Source organism: Triticum urartu, chromosome 1A (genome assembly GCF_056163025.1).
Source record: "Triticum urartu cultivar PI428250 chromosome 1A, HENAU_Tu73, whole genome shotgun sequence".
NCBI lineage: Eukaryota > Viridiplantae > Streptophyta > Magnoliopsida > Poales > Poaceae > Triticum > Triticum urartu.
Genome location: NC_141873.1, coordinates 512641090 through 512660884, shown reverse-complemented (window position 1 = coordinate 512660884; position 19795 = coordinate 512641090). Strand labels below are relative to the sequence as shown.

Below are 19795 nucleotides of genomic sequence, written 5' to 3'. Positions count from 1 at the left end.
AATACCCAAACCTCTCACATAAGCCTAACATCTAAAGCCGGAGGCCCCAATCAAGCCACGTACCGGGTCTGAGGCACAAACCGGTCTGACACACTCTCATGGGTCGTCGTCGCTGTCTTTCACCAATCCATCTTCAGAGCAAGTACTGATGCAACGACCTTGTCAGGCCTGCCGTCGAAGCCACCATAGTGCCAAAAGCTTTACCGTCCTGCGCTCGTCCATCCAGACACATCCGTCGTCGAGATCCAGCTGCACCATGCCATGAATACTCGTCGTCGTCGACGTGGTAGATCCAACGCCGCTCCTCCTACCAACCTCCACACCATCTCGGCTGCAGCTATCACGTAGAGCCCACCACCCATAGTACCACTCTCCCGAATGCCCAAGCCTCCCAAGACGGCGCCTCCATGGAGGACACGACACGCAGGGCACCGCCGCCACTCAATCCAAGACGGATTTTGGACTTTCATCCGGGAGGGGAGTCAGAGGTGGATAAGATGGACCTCGACTTCGCCTCCAAAGAGGGTAACGATGCCAAAGCCGCCGCCGATGCCGGGTCGAGCTAGCCGACCAAAGTTTCCTCCGGTCCCCATCCTTGCCAGGAACCTCTGTCTACTCCAGATTTGGCAAAGAGCAGTCAACCGAAACATACGGAGACGAGAGTGCCATGTGTGCTCAACCCTTCAAAAAGGAGGATCAAGAAGGACATCCAGATCAGAGCAACAACCCAGCAGAAACACCGGAGCACCCAAACCGGGCTGCCAAGCCAGATCTAGGAGGATCTGACCTGAACAACGATAGAAGCCACCACCTTGCGTTGGCCTCCAGCCTCGAAGCACTGGATCGAGAGGCATCCGACTTGAAGCGGTTGACGCACGCAGCCGCCAAATCTTGCGCAGGACGCAACCACCACCACACTGCGCCGCGAGAACGCCACCATGTTGTCGACGCACCGACTGCACACGCCACCGCCAGGAGTGCCCATCGCCACTCCGCCGTGCCCCACACTAGCTCAACGCCTTCATTCGATCAGGCCATCCCGTGCCAGGAAAACGATGAAGGGGAGAGGAGCCCCGGCGCCGCCATTATTGCCGGTCGGGCGAAGGCTTCGCCCGGCGGCGCTGCTGGCAGCGGCGAGGGAGGAAAGAGTGTCAAGGAAGGGATCGCCCGACGCTTAGGGTTACCCCCTGGGTCACCTGCCAGCTAGCTTCATGGCGGGTTTTTCTCTCTCGTTACTCCAAGTGAAGCAACAGTGTTGAGGGCGAACCTCCCGGAGCACACAATCGTGAAGGGTGACACAGAAACTACCGATGCGCCTACGGTAGACATTTCTGTTGTTTTTATCTCTCGCTCGATAAATTCCCATCTTCTGGTGCAATTTACTTGGAGATCGGTGAGGAGCAAGCGCAACAAGGCCGGGTTGCAGTGTGATTGAGCCGGCTCACGGTGCCGTGGAGGAGCAAATACGAAACGAACACAATTCTCTCCCTAATAATCTATCCCTAATAATAAAGCACAGATTGACTCCGTGGGTTCACCGTCACAATACACTTCTTTCCGTGAATTTACGCTTTCAGTTTTTTTCGCCTATATTATTTTCTACATCCAAGGTGGTATTATTTTACCTACATATCTTTATCCGAGGTTGTACGGGTAGGGATTGGGCCTGAGGGGTGGATCCGGTGGAGGCGGAAGAACAACACACGTAGCCGCCGGATGAGGAGGTTGTTGGTGTTAAACACGACCTGGAAGTTCCATATGTGTACGTGTGCAACAACCAACAAGTGCATATATGTGTCCGTGTAGGTTTAGAGTTAGACACCAAGTAAAATTAATATTGGCTAGCTAGCTAATATATACATGTGTACCCCGGACCAGCTTGTAACTTGCACCGTGGATTTGTGAAGGAAATACATTACGCCGGTGTGTGTGCGTACGCGCGTAGTAGTATGTTACAGCTGCAGCTATCGATCAAAGCAAGGATCGATCTGGTGCTGTTGTACGTGCGTGCTGCTTTTGCTACAATCAATCAAGTTGAGGCTAGCTTTGTGCTGCGTATTGTTTCGGCTGCTTGGGGTAGAAATCAGGACAATCAGCAAGCTTCGCTTGGTCATCGATCGTCTCCTGTCGTCGGAAAGTACTCGGCGTTGGGTCTGGGCCAACAGAGACCGATCCCACGGACACTTCGTCTAGGTACTTGTAGTGTGGTGTGGCCTGACTTCTTGGTGCCCGACACGCAGCCTGATTATGTGCGCGACCTTCTCACCGCCGGCAGTCTGAAAGTCTTCAAGCTCGCTTGCAACCTCCCCAGCGTCCGCAGCACTAGCAAGTTAGACAAGGAGGGCTTCTTGGGCGCTGCATGCTCTGGCTGGATGATAGCCACCCGGAGCGCTCGCCAACAATGTTGCCGCCCATGATTTACCTAGCCGTCCTGCTCCTTTAACTAGGAGCCTTGGAGATTGGAGCGTATAACAGGTTTCTTTTTTTTTGGAAAATCAACAGGTAGTGTATGCAATCATCCAGCGGCAAATCACTCAAGCCAACAACTAGCATCACAAACACTAATCCATCGAGTAGCAGAGAATCGGTGCAACTAATAACAAGTGACTTTGGTGTGCGAATAAAGAGGCAATGCAATGTATGTGACTGATGATGAGGCTTTCTTGCATCTTTTGAGTGCTGCAACTTAGGCCGGAACGCCATGGAAGGCCGGATAATATTTTGGTAGCCGGAAAGCCAAGCGTGATGGAGACTGATTACTGCAAAATGTTACAGATGCTAAAATTATTTTCTGCTGTTGAGTTTGCAAGCTATATTGTATAATTAATAACTATTTTTTGTTGTCGAGTTTACAAAGTCTTAAGTGCATCCAGCGATCAGTTTTATTTGATTTGAATTAATAAGGTGAGATGTACATTATTTATAGTAACTATAAATATTATGTTCTCAATGCATTGATTTGAACGTTGCCATTTTTGTTATCATGTTGCAACACACGGGCTTTTTTGCTAGTCTTTCCCTAATAATAAAGTATGGATTGTCTACGTGGGTTCACCGTCACAATACGCTTCTTTCCATGATTTTACGCTTTCAGTTTGAATTTAAAACATATATACGAGGTGGTACTAATACATATATCACCCGTACGTCAAAAACTCTACGTTCCAATCGGTATGTCAAAGACTTGGGCCTTCTGGCTGTCTGTTAATGGCTGGTAGGAACGTCAAAGACTTGGGCCTTCTGGCTGTCCGTTGGCGGCCCAGCTTCAGTGCAACGCGGGGAGAAAAAAAAAATACACACTTGCGATAGGATTTCAGTTTGAATTTAAAACATATATACGAGGTGGTACTAATACATATATCACCCGTACGTCAAAAATTCTACGTTCCAATCGGTATGTCAAAGACTTGGGCCTTCTGGCTGTCTATTAATGGCTGGTAGGAACGTCAAAGACTTGGGCCTTCTGGCTGTCCGTTGGCGGCCCAGCTTCAGTGCAACGCGGGGAGAAAAAAAAATACACACTTACGATAGGATTTGAACTCACAACCTTCTAGCCGATTCCTTTAGCATTAGCCAACTGAACTAGGTCAGTCTATGTTGCTTTGATACGCTTTGTTTTACTTAAAAAATAGTACCACCTCGCCCTTTTACAAGGACAATCATCAATCTCTACTCCTAATGTCTCAGTTGGTAGGTTGCGTTTCGGGTTTTATTTTTGTCCCACCTCACTTGATTTTTTTGGTATTTTTTTGATACTTCCTTCCACCTTCCGCTCAGCCGCGAAAAACCAAAAAAAACCCTCCAGCCAAATCCCCATCCGCCCCTACACGCCTAACCTCCGGTAGAACCTATCTGTCACGAAAACAAACCGACGAAGATTAACCAACGAAAAAATCGCTGACCAAACTCCCGCACGTACGACCGAGGTATCGTGCCCTCGAGTGAGAAACAGTCGCCCGACTCTCTGCCCTCGTTCGCCCACCGCCGCCCTTCGTCCCTTCGCCGCCGCCCTCCACATCCCTTCGCCTCCGCCCGACGCCGCCAGCCCCCGACCTCCTCCCCGGCTCCCGGCGCCGCCCGCCCCCCACATCTCACCTCCCAGGTAAAAAAAACCCGCCGCCCCTCCTCTCGATCCACCCCCTCCCGCTGCGACCTCTCTCTTCCCTCGTCTCCCGCTCCACCGCCGCCGCCCCATCTCCCGCTCCGCCGTCGCCCTGCCTGACGGCACAGGGGAAACCCTAGATCACGCGCTCCGCCACCCTATCTCCCTGCCCTTCGTCTCGCCGTCGTCGGAGGAGCGGCCGACGAAGCCCGCGTCACCTCCAAGGAAGGCGACGGTGGGGCCCTTCGTCCGTTTTTGTAGGCCATGGCTGCCTGATCGGCCCGGAGGATGCACTGCGCGGTGTCTGCGCGTAGAGGTGCGGCGTATCCCGTGCAGGCGAGCTCGTCGCAGCGTGCGGGAGGGCGTGGCGCCGTGGCTGTGTGGTGGAGGGCGCCGTGGAGCAGGGCGTCGATCTGGAGGGCGTGGGCCGGAGCGCCCGTGCTCCGGGCCGCAAGGAGGCTCGCGGGCGCGTCGCCGGCGTGCGGCGCAGGGCGCCAGAGTTGATGCGGCCTCGGCCGTTGGTCTAGTGGCGCCCTGCTGCTCGAGTGGGCAGGCGGGCCGGCCAGATCTGGCTGTCTGTGGAGGCGGGCGTCCCTGCTGATGGCGCTGCTGGCCTCCAGAGGGCGGGCGTTCTTGGACGTGCTCCTTGGCGCGGCTGTGCGGGGCGTGCGGCTGCTGCGGCGGCACGTGAGGGCTGGCGCGGATCTGGGCATGGCAGCGCGAAGTGGCCGTTTCTCTGGCTCGATCTGCTGCTACGGTGTCCAGGCGGCCGGAAGGGGATGGTCGGTGGTTGGAGGGGCTGTAGGCGCGCTGGTCTTACACGGTGAGGGTTGGCGAGGTGGGCTACTCGGGTCCACTGGTTGGATGGTTAAGGTTGCCGGCGAAAGCTGAACTCCGGCAATGGCCGGAGTTGTCGATGGCAGCACCGGCAGGCCGTTTCCTTGCTGAAGGTATCAATGTTGCAGTCCTCACCTTCCACTGCCCCATGTCTCCCCCTGTGATTCACTGAAAACCTGATTCGATCCAGCTTGCTTGCTTTGTACTGTATTGCGCAGCAGCCAGACATGCCCATCCGGCCGGAAAGGAATCGGCAAGCTGCAGATTGATCAAGCTAAGTAATTTTCTTATCTTTGTTTGCACGGCCAGATAGCACGCCTTCTTGCTGATTACTTCTTCCCGTACACTCACGTGAAACAACATAGATTCACTAATTGATTTCGGCCAGATGCGCTAATACAGAAAGTTAGCTTGATTAGTTAATCTCCAGCTATTTGGGCCTAATATTTTTTTGATCTGGTCAAGTTCACACTGGGTTCTTATTTTCATAAGGCCAAATGGTGTTCATCAATGCTTGGACATGAACTCTGTTGTCATCCTATTTTAACAATATTAGGCCCAAATTTGATGTATTTTCATAACGCTGAGCTCTGTTGTCATCCTATTTTCTACAATCTTATGCTATTCTTTTTCTTCCATTCGTTTGCTTAACATTATATTCTCTGTAGATATGTCAAATTTGATGTGTTTGAAAGATGACTAAGAGTAGCAGTACTGTCGTATGGCCGGCTTAATTAATATTCCAACCACCAATCGTGGCTACTAACTACCAAGAAAAGCAGTCATATGTGTACCTTTACTAAGAGTAGCAGTTCCTGAAGTTTATATATTGCAGACTGCGGTGTGGTGGTCAATAAATCATGTCAAATGTTGTAGGGTGCTCGAAGTAATGAGTTTGCTGCTGCTTCAAGGTTGGAAGAAACATTCAACTTCTACCATACTACCAGTCCTGATGTAGCTAAGCTTTTCCACATTGACCCTGCAGCCAAGTGCACCTCTGTAGTCTTGCTGAAGAAAGAGGAGGAGAAGTTGAACGTATAAGGTATTTTTATCACTAACTTGGTTCAGCTTCCAGCAGCTGCATTTTCTTTCTATGCATATTAGATTATTTGACCTATGAATTCATTATAAATGTACCGTGCTTTGTGCTGACAATGAGTTCAGAGCATCTACCATTGCCGAAGTCATATCGGTTAACACACTAACACTGATCACCACCCTCACACAGGAAAATGCCTCTGCGATATTTGATAGTCCAGTCAAGAAACCAATATGTTCCGTCCTCCTCTATTTTGCAATAACTCGCTCGGTTTTCCCGATCCTTCGTGTCCTTTTCCTATCAAGGCTGGTAGTTATTCCTCTTCTTGATTGTTTTGTGTGTCGTCACAGGTGTCGTGGCTGGAGGCCACATGGACCCCACCTCCGCCGCAGGGGCGACGTGTATTTCCTCTTGCTTCACCGCCTTATAGCCAAGCAGACCAGGAGTGACCTCCTCTCCTACTACACCAGCAGCCTTCACTGGCTCTGGAGACATGCTGGCCATTGACGCTCCGACGCCGATGAGTAATCAGTTCCATCATTGACATATAACCTGACAAGGTAGTGGCACATGCTCTCCTCATCGTGATATGATCTAATTATTATTCGCTTGATCTTGATGTGTCGTTTGCTGCCTGTTTATCTTTACTTTAACTGCTCACTACAGAGTACGGTTGTCGGTATATACTCTCATTCCATGATTTATCTTTACTTTAACTGCTCACTTCATCTCACAGTTGTTGGGCGGGATGGGTTCCGTTGGCGTTGTGGTCCAGACACAATAATTCTTTGAAGCAGCGCCGTAGTGGAATGATGTAAAAAAAGTGTGATGTGCCACAATTTGGATGTAATGATTTCTAGCTGCTATGAGGAACGAAGCTTAATCGGTGACTGCACTCTTTTTAACCAAGCTTCAGTCTAAGGTAAATGATACCACATATTATGCCTCCTCTTTTTAATCTTCTATTTCTCATGCTGAAGTGTTGCTATTAATACTTGTATGTTAATTTAGCTATTGGAATCCTTCATCATCTTCCTGTTTGGTTTAGTAATTATTTGGGAGATAATCACTTTGGGGTTTCAGGCACCTTGGTATGCACATGGCAATGCAGAGCCCAAGAATATGATTCTGGACAGTAACCTGTAGTTTCATCAACCATACTTCTGGTCATACTACTGTACCTACAATCACTCTCATTCAATTTTTTTTAGAGGAACTGCATTTCACCGATCTGGACATTCAGTTAAGGAATTTGAAAGGTTCAGGTCATACATGATTGATATGTGCATTTAATTGCAAGGTCAAAACTTTTACTGAGATGCTTCTTTGCCCCATTACAAGTTACGAATGACACACTTATTTTCAAGTTTAACGTCTAATTGCTCCCTTCTTGATGCATAATTTTCAGCAATCAAGGTTGGTCGCTACCTTACCCTGTCCTCGCATAGTTAATAGAAATCCAATTTAAGGTTCTATAATTAAATACAACGCCAAGAAGCACTACCGCGGGCATCATGTGTGCTTGAAACAAATCTTCTCTTTTTCTAAAAGAGTGGTATCAATTTGTTCGGAATTAGAATATTCCTCTTTTTGAAACACTCATATCTTTTGATTATTCTAACCTGGGACTAAGTATAGTTGGATGCAAGCTTGATATGTAAGTACGTCTTAGTTTAATTATTAGTCCTTGACCATGAGCAAGAATCTAGCTAGATGGGCTTTCATGTTACACATATATGCTTGTCACTGGTTTGCGAGCTAATATCTATTAATTAATTAGTTAATTCTTGAATTAACCTGTAATTTGCTAACTATTATTGGTTATCACCGTCCACCATCTTCGTTTGGTTGTAAGTTGTTGACCATTAGCAAGAAGCTAGCTAATTGTGTGTGCATGCCACACACGTGCACATATATCAGTTGTTGCGAGTTAAGATCATCTGCCAACTACCTTTATATGTAATTGTGTGCTGCATTCTCACTGCTTCTAGTAGATACTATCATTTCAGAGTTCACCTAAAATTTGCAATGTTCAAATTTTTGGGATCAAAATACAACTTTTTTTAAATTTAAGCCAATATAAAGTGTGTGCAGGTTGACTTTTAAACCATTTTTGCTTACAAGAAGCTTATCAGTTGTAATGTTTAGCACCTACATAACCTGATGGTCATGTAGTGACTTGGGATTGGCGATTAAAAACATGGGTATCGAGCATATTAATGTGAGAAGTAGATATACAATATGTTATAAAGGAGAAGACAAGTAAATATTGAGTGTGAAAGATAAGTATGATTTTTTTACTATCATATGAATTATTGAATTTAATCTGGTATTCAACCCCTCAAAATTAGATTTAATACATGCTACTACACCATTACTTATCTCTACTATTAAAGGAGAATTTGACAAGTAATCAAGCAAATCAGCACTATCGTCGATGGAAGTTGTCGTGCGGAGATGGAAGTTGACAAGTAAGTTTCTCCATGAAGCTGATCTGATGTGAAGCTTGTGCCAGATAAAAGGTTAACTGAGTTCTCATCTCCAATACGTGTGCATTCTAACTATCCTTGTTGATTCAGTGGTTCCATGATGCTACATTTCACTTGTTTTTCACCTCTTGATGCTACTATGGACAGAAGGCGTTTGCTAATTTGCACATTAATTTTTTTGATAAACTGTGCCAATATCACCTGCATTATGATTTTTAAATTATTGATCCCTGCTATAATGTAGCGTGCCCACATAACAAGTATTCCGCAATCTTCGCAAGCATGTATTTGTTTGTCTAACTATAGGTGGAAGAACAAGATCCACTGTGTGTGCAACGGCAACAATAAATATCATGTCATTAGGTAGACTTCTGATAATTCTACTCTGCATTTTTTTTGCTTTAGTAGAAGTGTTCTGCTGCATTATTCTATGGGCCACAAATTTTCTACCATCCTTACATTAACTCAAGGTTGTGTCCTGGTGCTGACTTATTTGAGTTTTCTAATTGGGTTTGTTGTGCTATGCTGAATATCTTTGTCATGTAGGATGTTTTCTAATTTTTTTGTTATGTAAAAAGTTTTCAGTTTGCATTCTTAATGACATTGAGGTTACTCTATGAACACAGATCATGTCATTTGACTTCCCGGAGAACTACATATTCCTGGCTATTGGAAGGGTCAGGTCAAGTACTGAGTTGATTGCCCAGAGAGTTGAGTTTGTACAGGAGGCTGATAAAAGAAGTCACTTGATGGATCTGCTCCATGTGCAAAGAGACAGTTCAGATCAAGGGAGGTAATATTTTGATTGTCCGTTATTTTTATTATTCAATCACTTACTCTGACGTTTTGTTGTTCTTTAGTTTCTCTTAAGATTAGTTGTGGAAGTACTCTGGAGGTGCTCCAAGTAGAGAAAGCAGATCTTTATTCCAAGTGATCATTTTTCTGCCGTCCTTTGCTGCAGCAAGCTCTCATACTTGTCTTAGTGGAGAGTGGAGACCAAAAGGGGTGCCGACTCACTGGAGAACTGGTTTTGTATGAATGGATTTTCAGCGACTTCAGTTCATGGTGATGGAAACCAGTAGGTTTATCCTTTTTTTTCCTTCAGAACCTCCCATTTTTGCTTGGAGCATATTTATTTCTGCTTGTTCTCTGGAATGATGTAATAATCGGTCAGTTGCTACCATCAAATGAATATTGCCAATTTACTATTCCTTTGGTTTGTTTGACAGACTATTGTAGCTTTTGTACTTTCCAGGTATTGCTACCACACATCAAATACTTATTTACTGATTTGCTCCAAAATTCCTGTTGTTTGAATCTTCTTACCTGTTGATGAATACTGGACGTTTGTTCTTATGAAACTAAAGATGTTTGTGTTATCAAGGGATGTTTTTTCTTGGCATATTGATGTACCAATTCTTACAGGAAGAGATGCATCCACGGATGCCGCAGTTGACTGCATCTTCAACCTTGGGGAGATTAGTGATATTTGGCTATGTTAGAGGATCATTGATAGAGGAAAAAGTTATTAGGATAATAGAAGTTGTTAGGCTATTTTTCTTTGTACATGTGATTTTAATCCTGAGGTAGGAGGGTTTGTATGAGTGCAACTATCACCTCTCATGCAATGCTAAAAGGGGAAAGGAAAAAAAATCAGAGGACTTTGTGATCTTTTATGTATATCATTGCAAAATTGTATGGGAAAATTGTTGAATTTGTCAAAACTTCGAGGATGGAATTGATGACGAATGTTGCAAGTCATTCTAAGTTAGGGATGATGGGTATGTGTATTGCAATGTGGCGAGCTTGGAGAAAACATATGCAAATTTGTAGCTGGGTGGTAATGTAGAGCTTTTTTTAGAGAAAAGGCGAAGGTCGAGCCCAACCTTTCCCAACATTGAAATAACAAAGCCATCAATCAGCCAGGATTACAAGAGCAATACAATAAAACGAAAATAAAAGTGAAACGGAAGTAACCGATACAAGGTACAAAACAGAACAGACTCAACCGACCACCGCCGTGCCAACACTAGCAACCCAACAGGACCATGAGAAGAGAGCACCTTGCGCTTGCATTGTGTCGCTATTTGCATGCAGGGACCAAACATGGTCTGTTTTCACCTCCGCAAAGGGCCACTACACTTCACCCAGGCTCGATGGGTGCTGCACCGACGGGCGGCAAAGTGGATCCCTAGAACCCAGAGCCACGGTGCCCAAGCTGTCAAAGGAGAATAGCATAAACGAACCCACAAGCAATGAGTAACCAACCACATTGGCACCGTCGTCGGCATCAGAAAGGAACCACGTCGGTCGAGAGTTGATTATCGAAGGAACAATCCATGGGGCAGGCCAAGAGGGCCAACACCAAGCACCAACCGAAGTCAAGCAACAAGTTGCCAGAGATGAGAACAGGTCGACAACGCCACCACTATTCCCCCACCTCTAATAGATCCCGGGGGACGCCTTCTGGAGGGAGCACGACACCATGATGCCATCGTCGTTCAAAGCAGGGGACCAAGGGCTTTCACCCACGCTAGGGGGGGGGGGACAGGGGAAGATCCTCACCAAAGCCTCCCGGAAGGGGGTCGACACCAAAAGGTCTCGACATCGATGTGGCCGCCACGTCGGCCAAAAGATTCCTCCGGATCCATGCCTTCCCACCAGGTCTGTGGAGCCAGCACACGGGGACAGTGTACACGGCGGCCAGGCATCGTAGCCAGCTTAGAACGGAGTAGATCGGGCCGCGGGCAGAGCAGAACCAGGACTCAGTGGAAGGCAGACCAGTTGCGACTGCCCACACAGCCGATGACCGCGACCCCATGCCACCCGCACGACCGAGGGACAACCCATCTGCACACCCACCGGCACAACCTACCGCCCACACTATGCCGCGCACCACCGACTGGGGGTGCCGCCCTGGGAGCCGAGGCCCTCCACGTGAGGTGGAGCCGCCACCTTTATCGGTGATGCGCGACCGCGCTAGAACCACCTCAGGCGGAGGAGGAGAGAAAGGAGGAGGGGGTGAGTGGAGGTGGCAGCTAGGGTTGGCTCCCGAGTCACCTCAGAAGAGACAATGCGGGGATGGGGAGGCAATCCAAACAACTCACTTCTAGCTACAGTTGAAGCCAAGCAACTTGATATATTCATCTCTTAGTCCATGGGTTAGGGACGATGGGAATGACTATGAAAATTTGGCAAACTAGGAGAAAACACAAGGCATATTTGGAGCGGGGTGACAACATAGCAAAGCAATAATACAATGGCCGAGGAGCTTAGTTGAGTGAGTCGTCATAGATCCTTTTGTCAGCCCGTGGCAACGCACGGGCATTAAACTAGTTTATATACATGTTCAAGTGATCTGTCATCAATCATCCTAATAAGCCGGCTCCGAAATTGGTAATCAAAGGATGATGAGGGTGCCCAAAAATGGAAGTATTGAAGGAAGGAGGGAAGCAAGAAAAGATTCTCGAGAAATAAGGAAGGAACAATATAGTACTATGTGGAATAATAAAAAAGGGATTCCTAATATGCATGATTGAGAAATATGGTGGGCAATTGCTGCAAGGATTCCTGATGCATGCTTGTGAATTATGGTGGGCAAGTGAACACAATCTTGCTGCATAATATAATAGGAGGCTATTAAGAGAGATTCCTAAGACACGTTGTGTATGCTGCACAAATAATAAAGGTGTGTCCTACGTGGGAAAATTAAGAACGGGATGCATACCTGCATTGCATGTTGTAGATGGGGTACCCTTTACAACAAGGAACTTGCTTAATATGTGGTGTGGGCTAAGGAAATAGGATTCAGGATAATTAAGTGGCTGGCAGATTTTTTGTGCTAGCCGATTACAATTATTACTTCAATGAATGGCTTCCATTTGACGTTAATAAAACATACTCTCAATTTCTTGGCTTCTTTCCGTGATTGTACGCTTTCAGATTGAATTTAAAACATATATACGAGGTGGTACTAAAAAACCGTTTCATTCGCTGGTGACAATTGTTTTCAAGCGTAGTCGATGATGGGTTGGAGCCAGGCGAGTCTGCTCAGTCAGATGGGCCAACTATGGCCCATAGCTCGTCGGCCCCACACAAGCCATTGGGGCACGAACGGCGAAACTTCACGTAGAGTCGCTACCAAATTACATAATCCCACCTAGCATTTTTATAGCAAATTCTACCAGTTTTTATATGTCCACGAGTTACCTCATAGCAGTAGAGAGCGACATAGATCTCAGCCAGAGAGACGCATGTAACGCCCTCGATGCGGCTATATCTCCTACGTGTCGAAGCACGACTTAGAGGCATAACCGCATTGAAAGCAACGTCGCAAGTAAGGTAATCTTCACAACAACCCATGTAAATAGATAAAAAGGGGAAAAGATACATAGTTGGCTTACACTCGCCATGTCACACAAATACATGAATAACATTACAATCATCCAATACACTCATGGTCCGACTACGGAACCAAAATAAAAGATCAACCCCACATGCGACACGGTCCCCGATCGCCCCAACTGGGCACCACTACTGATCATCTGGGAAAGACACATAGTAACGACGAGAGTCTTCATCGAACTCCCACTTGAGCTCAAGCGCATCATCTGGAACGGTATCATCGGTCCCTGCATCTGGTTTGGAAGTAATCTGTGAGTCACGGGGACTCAGCAATCTCGCACCCTCGCGATCAAGACTATTTAAGCTTATAGGTAAAGGCAAGGTAATATGTGGAGCTGCAGCAAGTGACTAGCATATATGGTGGCTAACCTGTTCGCAAAAGAGAGCGAGAAGAGAAGGCAAAGCATGAACGAAGAACTATGATCAAGAAGTGATCCTAGAACAACCTACGTCAAGCATTACTCCAACACCGTGTTCACTTCCCGGACTCCGCCGAGAAGAGACCATCACGGTTACACACGCGGTTGAATCATTTTAATTAAGTTAAGTTTCATGTTATCTACAACCGGACATTAACAAATTCCCATCTGCCCATAACCGCGGGCACGGCTTTCCAAAGTTCAAATCCCTGCAGGGGAGTCCCAACTTAGCCCATCACAAGCTCTCACGGTCAACGAAGGATATTCCTTCTCCCGAGATATTCCGATCAGACTCGGTATCCCGGTTCTACAAGACATCCTCGACAATGGTAAAACAAGTCCAGCAACACCGCCTGAATGTGCCGACAAATCCCGATAGGAGCTGCACATATCTCGTTCTCAGGGCACACTCAGATGAGCCAGGCGTCGGGTAGGCCAGCCCAGTGTTGCCCTTGGTAGCCCCGGACATTGCTCAGTTGGACCAACACTTAGAGAAGCACTGGCCCGGGGGGGTGGGTTAAAATAAAGATGACCCTTGAGTCCGGAAACCCAAGGGAAAAGGCTAGGTGGCAAATGGTAAAACCAAAGTTGGGCATTGCTAGAAGAGTTTTAATCAAGGCAAACTGTCAAGGGGTTCCCATTATAACCCAATCGCGTAAGGAACGCAAAATCTAGGAACATAACACCGATATGACGGAAACTAGGGCGGCAAGAGTGGAACAAAACACTAGGAAAAAGGCCGAGCCTTCCACCCTTTACCAAGTATATAGGTGCATTAAGATAAACAAGAAAATATGGTGATATCCCAACAATAAACAATGTTCCAACAAGGAACGATCTCCAATATTCACCTGCAACTAGCAACGCTATAAGAGGGGCTGAGCAAAGCGGTAACATAGCCAAACAACGGTTTGCTAGGACATGGTGGGTTAGAGGTTTGACATGGTAATTTGGGAGGGATGATAAGCAAGTGGTAGGCATCGTAGCATAGGCATAGCAAAAGAGCGAGCAACTAGCAAGCAAAGATAGAAGTGATTTCGAGGGTATGATCATCTTGCCTGCAAAGTTGTCAGAGTTGACTTGATCCTCGTAAGCAAACTCAACGGGCTCCTCGTTAGCGAACTCGTCTCCCGGCTCTACCCAAACAAGACAAACAAGCAAAAGGAACACAATCAACCACGTGCAATGCTCAAACAACATGATGCGAACATGGTATGCTATGCGGGATGCGATATGTGATGCATATGCAAAATTTGACATAGAATGATTGAACCTGGCCTCAACTTGGAAATCCAAGAGTGCCACTAGAAAGTTCAGGTGATTTCGGTTGAAATCGATATAAAGATCACCGGAATTGGATGCACGGTTTGAAAATGGCAAGCAAAACAAATATGGCACCGGTCTACGATAATCAGCAAGTGGCCATCTAAAAGAATCAAGATAATTATGCTACAGCACTCAAACATGACAACAAAATACATGGCAGGGATCCACTCATGATGCTTGACAAAAGATGAACACTGAGCTACGGCCAATTCATCCATTAACAGGTTCAATCAAGCATGGCAAAAGTGCAAATGATAACAGGTTTCAGACTATATGCTACAGGAACTTAACATGGCAAATTAACACAAGTCTGGAATTTAACATCAAGTAGCACACTTTGGAGCATGAAAACTATATGCTACAGGAACTTAACATGGCAAAGCAAGGCATGGAATGAAGCTACTCAAAGCACTTAACAAAAGTCCCTTAGTGACCTTGAGCCAAAAGGGACCAGAAAATACAATTGCAAGCATGTGAACATGACAAAAACATAATCAGATTACAGACTTGGTGAAAAACTGGAGCATGTAAATCTGTTAACGAGTAGGCATGTTCACGAGCTCGATGCACTCACTACCGAGCATGGCATGACAAACTAATCATACACCCATCAAGAATACATGGCATAGAAGCTAGACATGGCAAGAACAACAACATAGCAGGCACGGATCAATAGCTGTTGGAAATATGCCCTAGAGGCAATAATAAATTGGTTATTATTATATTTCCTTGTTCATGATAATCGTTTATTATCCATGCTAGAATTGTATTGATAGGAAACTCAGATACATGTGTGGATACATAGACAACACCATGTCCCTAGTAAGCCTCTAGTTGACTAGCTCGTTAATCAATAGATGGTCACGGTTTCCTGACCATGGACATTGGATGTCGTTGATAACGGGATCACATCATTAGGAGAATGATGTGATGGACAAGACCCAATCCTAAGCCTAGCACAAAGATCGTGTAGTTCGTTCGCTAAAGCTTTTCTAATGTCAAGTATTATTTCCTTAGACCATGAGATTGTGCAACTCCCGGATACCGTAGGAATACTTTGGGTGTGCCAAACGTCACAACGTAACTGGGTGGCTATAAAGGTACACTACAGGTATCTCCGAAAGTGTCTGTTGGGTTGCCACGAATCGAGACTGGAATTTGTCACTCCGTGTAAACGGAGAGGTATCTCTGGGCCCACTCGGTAGGACATCATCATAATGTGCACAATGTGATCAAGGAGTTGATCATGGGATGATGTGTTACGAAACGAGTAAAGAGACTTGCCGGTAACGAGATTGGACAAGGTATCGGGATACCGACGATCGAATCTCGGGCAAGTATCGTACCGCTAGACAAAGGGAATTGTATACGGGATTGATTAAGTCCTTGACGTCGTGGTTCATCCGATGAGATCATCGTGGAACATGTGGGAGCCAACATGGGTATCCAGATCCCGCTGTTGGTTATTGACCGGAGAGTCATCTCGGTCATGTCTGCATGTCTCCCGAACCCATAGGGTCTACACACTTAAGGTTCGATGATGCTAGGGTTATAGAGATATTAGTATGTGGTAACCCGAAAGTTGTTCGGAGTCCCGGATGAGATCCCGGACATCACGAGGAGTTCCGGAATGGTCCGGAGGTAAAGAATTATATATAGGAAGTGCTATTTCGGCCATCGGGACAAGTTTCGGGGTCACCGGTATTGTACCGGGACCACCGAAAGGGTCCCGGGGGTCCACCGGGTGGGGCCACCTGCCCTGTGGGGCCACATGGGTTGTAGGGGGTGCACCTTGGCCTATATGGGCCAAGGGCACCAGCCCCAAGAGGCCCATGCGCCAAGAGTCAAGGGAAAGGAAGAGTCCTAAAGGGGGAAGGCACCTCCGAGGTGCCTTGGGGAGGAGGGACTCCTCCCTTGGCCGCACCCTTCCTTGGAGGAAGGGCCAAGGCTGCGCCCCCCCTCTCCCTTGGCCCTATATATAGTGGGGGGAAGGGAGGGCAGCAACACCTAAGCCTTGGCGCCTCCCTCTCCCTCCCATGACACATCTCCCTCTCCCGCGGCGCTTGGCGAAGCCCTGTTGGAATCCCGCTACTTCCACCACCACGCCGTCGTGCTGCTGGATCTCCATCAACCTCTCCTCCCCCCTTGCTGGATCAAGAAGGAGGAGACGTCGCTGCTCCGTACGTGTGTTGAATGCGGAGGTGTCGTCCGTTCGGCGCTAGGATCATCGGTGATTTGGATCACGACGAGTACGACTCCATCAACCCCGTTCTCTTGAACGCTTCCGCGCGCGATCTACAAGGGTATGTAGATCCACTCCCTCGTTGCTAGATGACTCCATAGATTGATCTTGGTGACACGTAGGAAAATTTTGAATTATTGCTACGTTCCCCATCAGTGGCATCATGAGCTAGGTCTATGCGTAGTTTCTATGCACGAGTAGAACACAAAGTAGTTGTGGGCGTTGATTTTGTTCAATATGCTTACCGTTACTAGTCCAATCTTGATTCGGTGGCATTGTGGGATGAAGCGGCCCGGACCGACCTTACACGTACTCTTACGTGAGACTGGTTCCACCGACTGACATGCACTAGTTGCATAAGGTGGCTAGCGGGTGTCTGTCTCTCCCACTTTAGTCGGATCGGATTCGATGAAAAGGGTCCTTATGAAGGGTAAATAGCAATTGGCATATCACGTTGTGGTTTTTGCGTAGGTAAGAAACGTTCTTGCTAGAAACCCACAGCAGCCACGTAAAACATGCAAACAACAATTAGAGGACATCTAACTTGTTTTTGCAGGGTATGCTATGTGATGTGATATGGCCAAAAGGATGTGATGAATGATATATGTGATGTATGAGATTGATCATGTTCTTGTAATAGGAATCACGACTTGCATGTCGATGAGTATGACAACCGGCAGGAGCCATAGGAGTTGTCTTAATTTATTTATGACCTGCGTGTCAACATAAACGTCATGTAATTACTTTACTTTATTCCTAACCGTTAGTTGTAGTAGTAGAAGTAATAGTTGACGAGACAACTTCATGAAGACATGATGATAGAGATCATGATGATGGAGATCATGGTGTCATGCCGGTGACGATGATGATCATGGAGCCCCGAAGATGGAGATCAAGAGGAGCAAAGTGATGATGGCCATATCATGTCACTATTTGATTGCATGTGATGTTTATCATGTTTATGCATCTTGTTTACTTAGAACGACGGTAGTAAATAAGATGATCCCTCATAATAATTTCAAGAAAGTGTTCCCCCTAACTGTGCACCGTTGCGACAGTTTGTTGTTTCGAAGCACCACGTGATGATCGGGTGTTAGATTCTAACGTTCACATACAACGGGTGTAAGACAGATTTACACACGCGAAACACTTAGGTTGACTTGACGAGCCTAGCATGTACAGACATGGCCTCGGAACACAAGAGACCGAAAGGTCGAGCATGAGTCGTATGGTAGATACGATCAACATGAAGATGTTCACCGATGATGACTAGTCCGTCTCAAGTGATGATCGGACACGGCCTAGTTGACTCGGATCATGTAATCACTTAGATGACTAGAGGGATGTCTATCTGAGTGGGAGTTCACAAGATGAACTGTAAGTGCATCTAGTGACACCCCTAGTTGGTTTTGGAGTATTGACGACAAACCTAGTTGAGGGACTAATGTGTTTGTGAGAATTGCAGGAAAACACAGGTAGAAGTCCCTTATTGATTCGGTTTTACCACCAGAAATGACCCCTAAAAATGTACGAAGACATTGAAGACAATGGTGGTTTATGAAGATATTCATATTGAAGACAATGACATGAGAAGACTCCCTATGAAGCTTATGGAACTCGAAGACTTAGATCCTTCGTAGTTTCATTTCATTTATGTTGTGTCGTAGGAACCACCGTACTGTTAAGTGGGGTCCAAGAGAACCAGACAGAATGACCGAAGTGATGCCTAACTCAAATCCTATGTCTTCGAGCGAAGACTATGAGAGCAAATCTTGTCCAGAGTCAGACAAGTCAGCTTTACTTGTAGCCCAAGTAAAGTTGCCGTGTGAGTTCAAAATTCGACTGTTGGTACACGTGTCAGTTCCTTAGTGACCCAGGGTCATTTCGGACAAATCAGGTCGGGTTGCCAAGTGGCTATAAATAGTCCACCCCCACAACCATAAACTGTTGGCTGCTCAGATTTCAGTGCACGGCTTTTGTCGTTTGAGAGCAACCCACCTCGAAGCCTTTGAAAGAAAAATTCCCAGTGAGGAGAAAAGCCCTAACCACCCAGAGCCAGAGTAAATTGGGCATCACTTAAGTCTTCTTGTCTGTGTGACCTGAAGACTTACACTTGAGGACTGTGCATCCTCCAGACGGTTAGGCGTCGCGTTCTGAGCATCCAAGAGACATTGTGGATTGCCAGTGAACGAAGTCTGTGAAGGTTTGGGAGTCTACCTTGAAGACTTACCAGAGTGATTGGGCGAGGTCTGTGTGACCTTAGCTCAAGGAGAAAACGGTGAGGACTGGGTGTCTTGGACTAAGTGTCCTTGACTGGGTGTCCGGGACTGTGTGTCCTTTGGTTTAAATACCTAGCCACTCCAACCAGACGTACAGTTGTCACAGCAACTGGAACTGGTCCAACATATCATTGTCTTCAACGAGTCACTGGTTTCATCTTCACTTCCTTTGACTTACTGTTATTCATTATGAAGCCATTGCATGCTTGCTTTATCTTTTGTCTTCACAACGTGAATATATGATCTGTTTGGCTTCATAACTTCTTCCTACCTGATCCTTATTACACTGCAGCTGTTTGTCATTGTGCTTTCACTATATTGAATTCCTGACCATGGCTGGCCTAGTGTAATCTAACTTCCGCTGCATAGTAATAGGCATAATCTTCACTGTATGTCTTCATAACTCCCACGTTTTGAAGACTTTCATAAAAATCGCCTATTCACCCCCCCTCTAGTCGATATAACGCACTTTCAATTGGTATCAGAGCGAGGTGCTCCCTTGTTCTGTGTGATTTGGTTTAACCACCTGGAGTTTTAGCTATGTCGACTGTAGGGATAATCAAAGTCTCCGCTGCGTGCCCCGTCTTCGATGGAACTGAATATCCCTACTGGAAGAATAAGATGCGCATGCATCTTGAAGCCATTGACGTCGACCTAT

At 46.6% G+C, this 19795-nt stretch overlaps 1 long non-coding RNA gene across 15 annotated transcripts; it reads left to right on the top strand.

Annotated features, from left to right (window-relative positions):
- The first annotated feature begins 3900 nt into the window (after nucleotides 1-3900).
- Nucleotides 3901-9695, top strand: LOC147992082 (uncharacterized). Of its 15 annotated transcripts, none has more exons than XR_015608013.1 (8): nucleotides 3901-5052; nucleotides 5158-5850; nucleotides 5925-5981; nucleotides 6329-6538; nucleotides 6715-6900; nucleotides 7062-8830; nucleotides 9094-9260; nucleotides 9429-9695. It is a non-coding gene; the product is annotated as an uncharacterized LOC147992082 (long non-coding RNA). The 15 variants fall into 15 exon arrangements; XR_015608028.1 differs by having other exon boundaries at nucleotides 6715-8449; nucleotides 8774-8830; XR_015608025.1 differs by having other exon boundaries at nucleotides 6715-8500; nucleotides 8774-8830.
- The last annotated feature ends 10100 nt before the right edge of the window (nucleotides 9696-19795 follow it).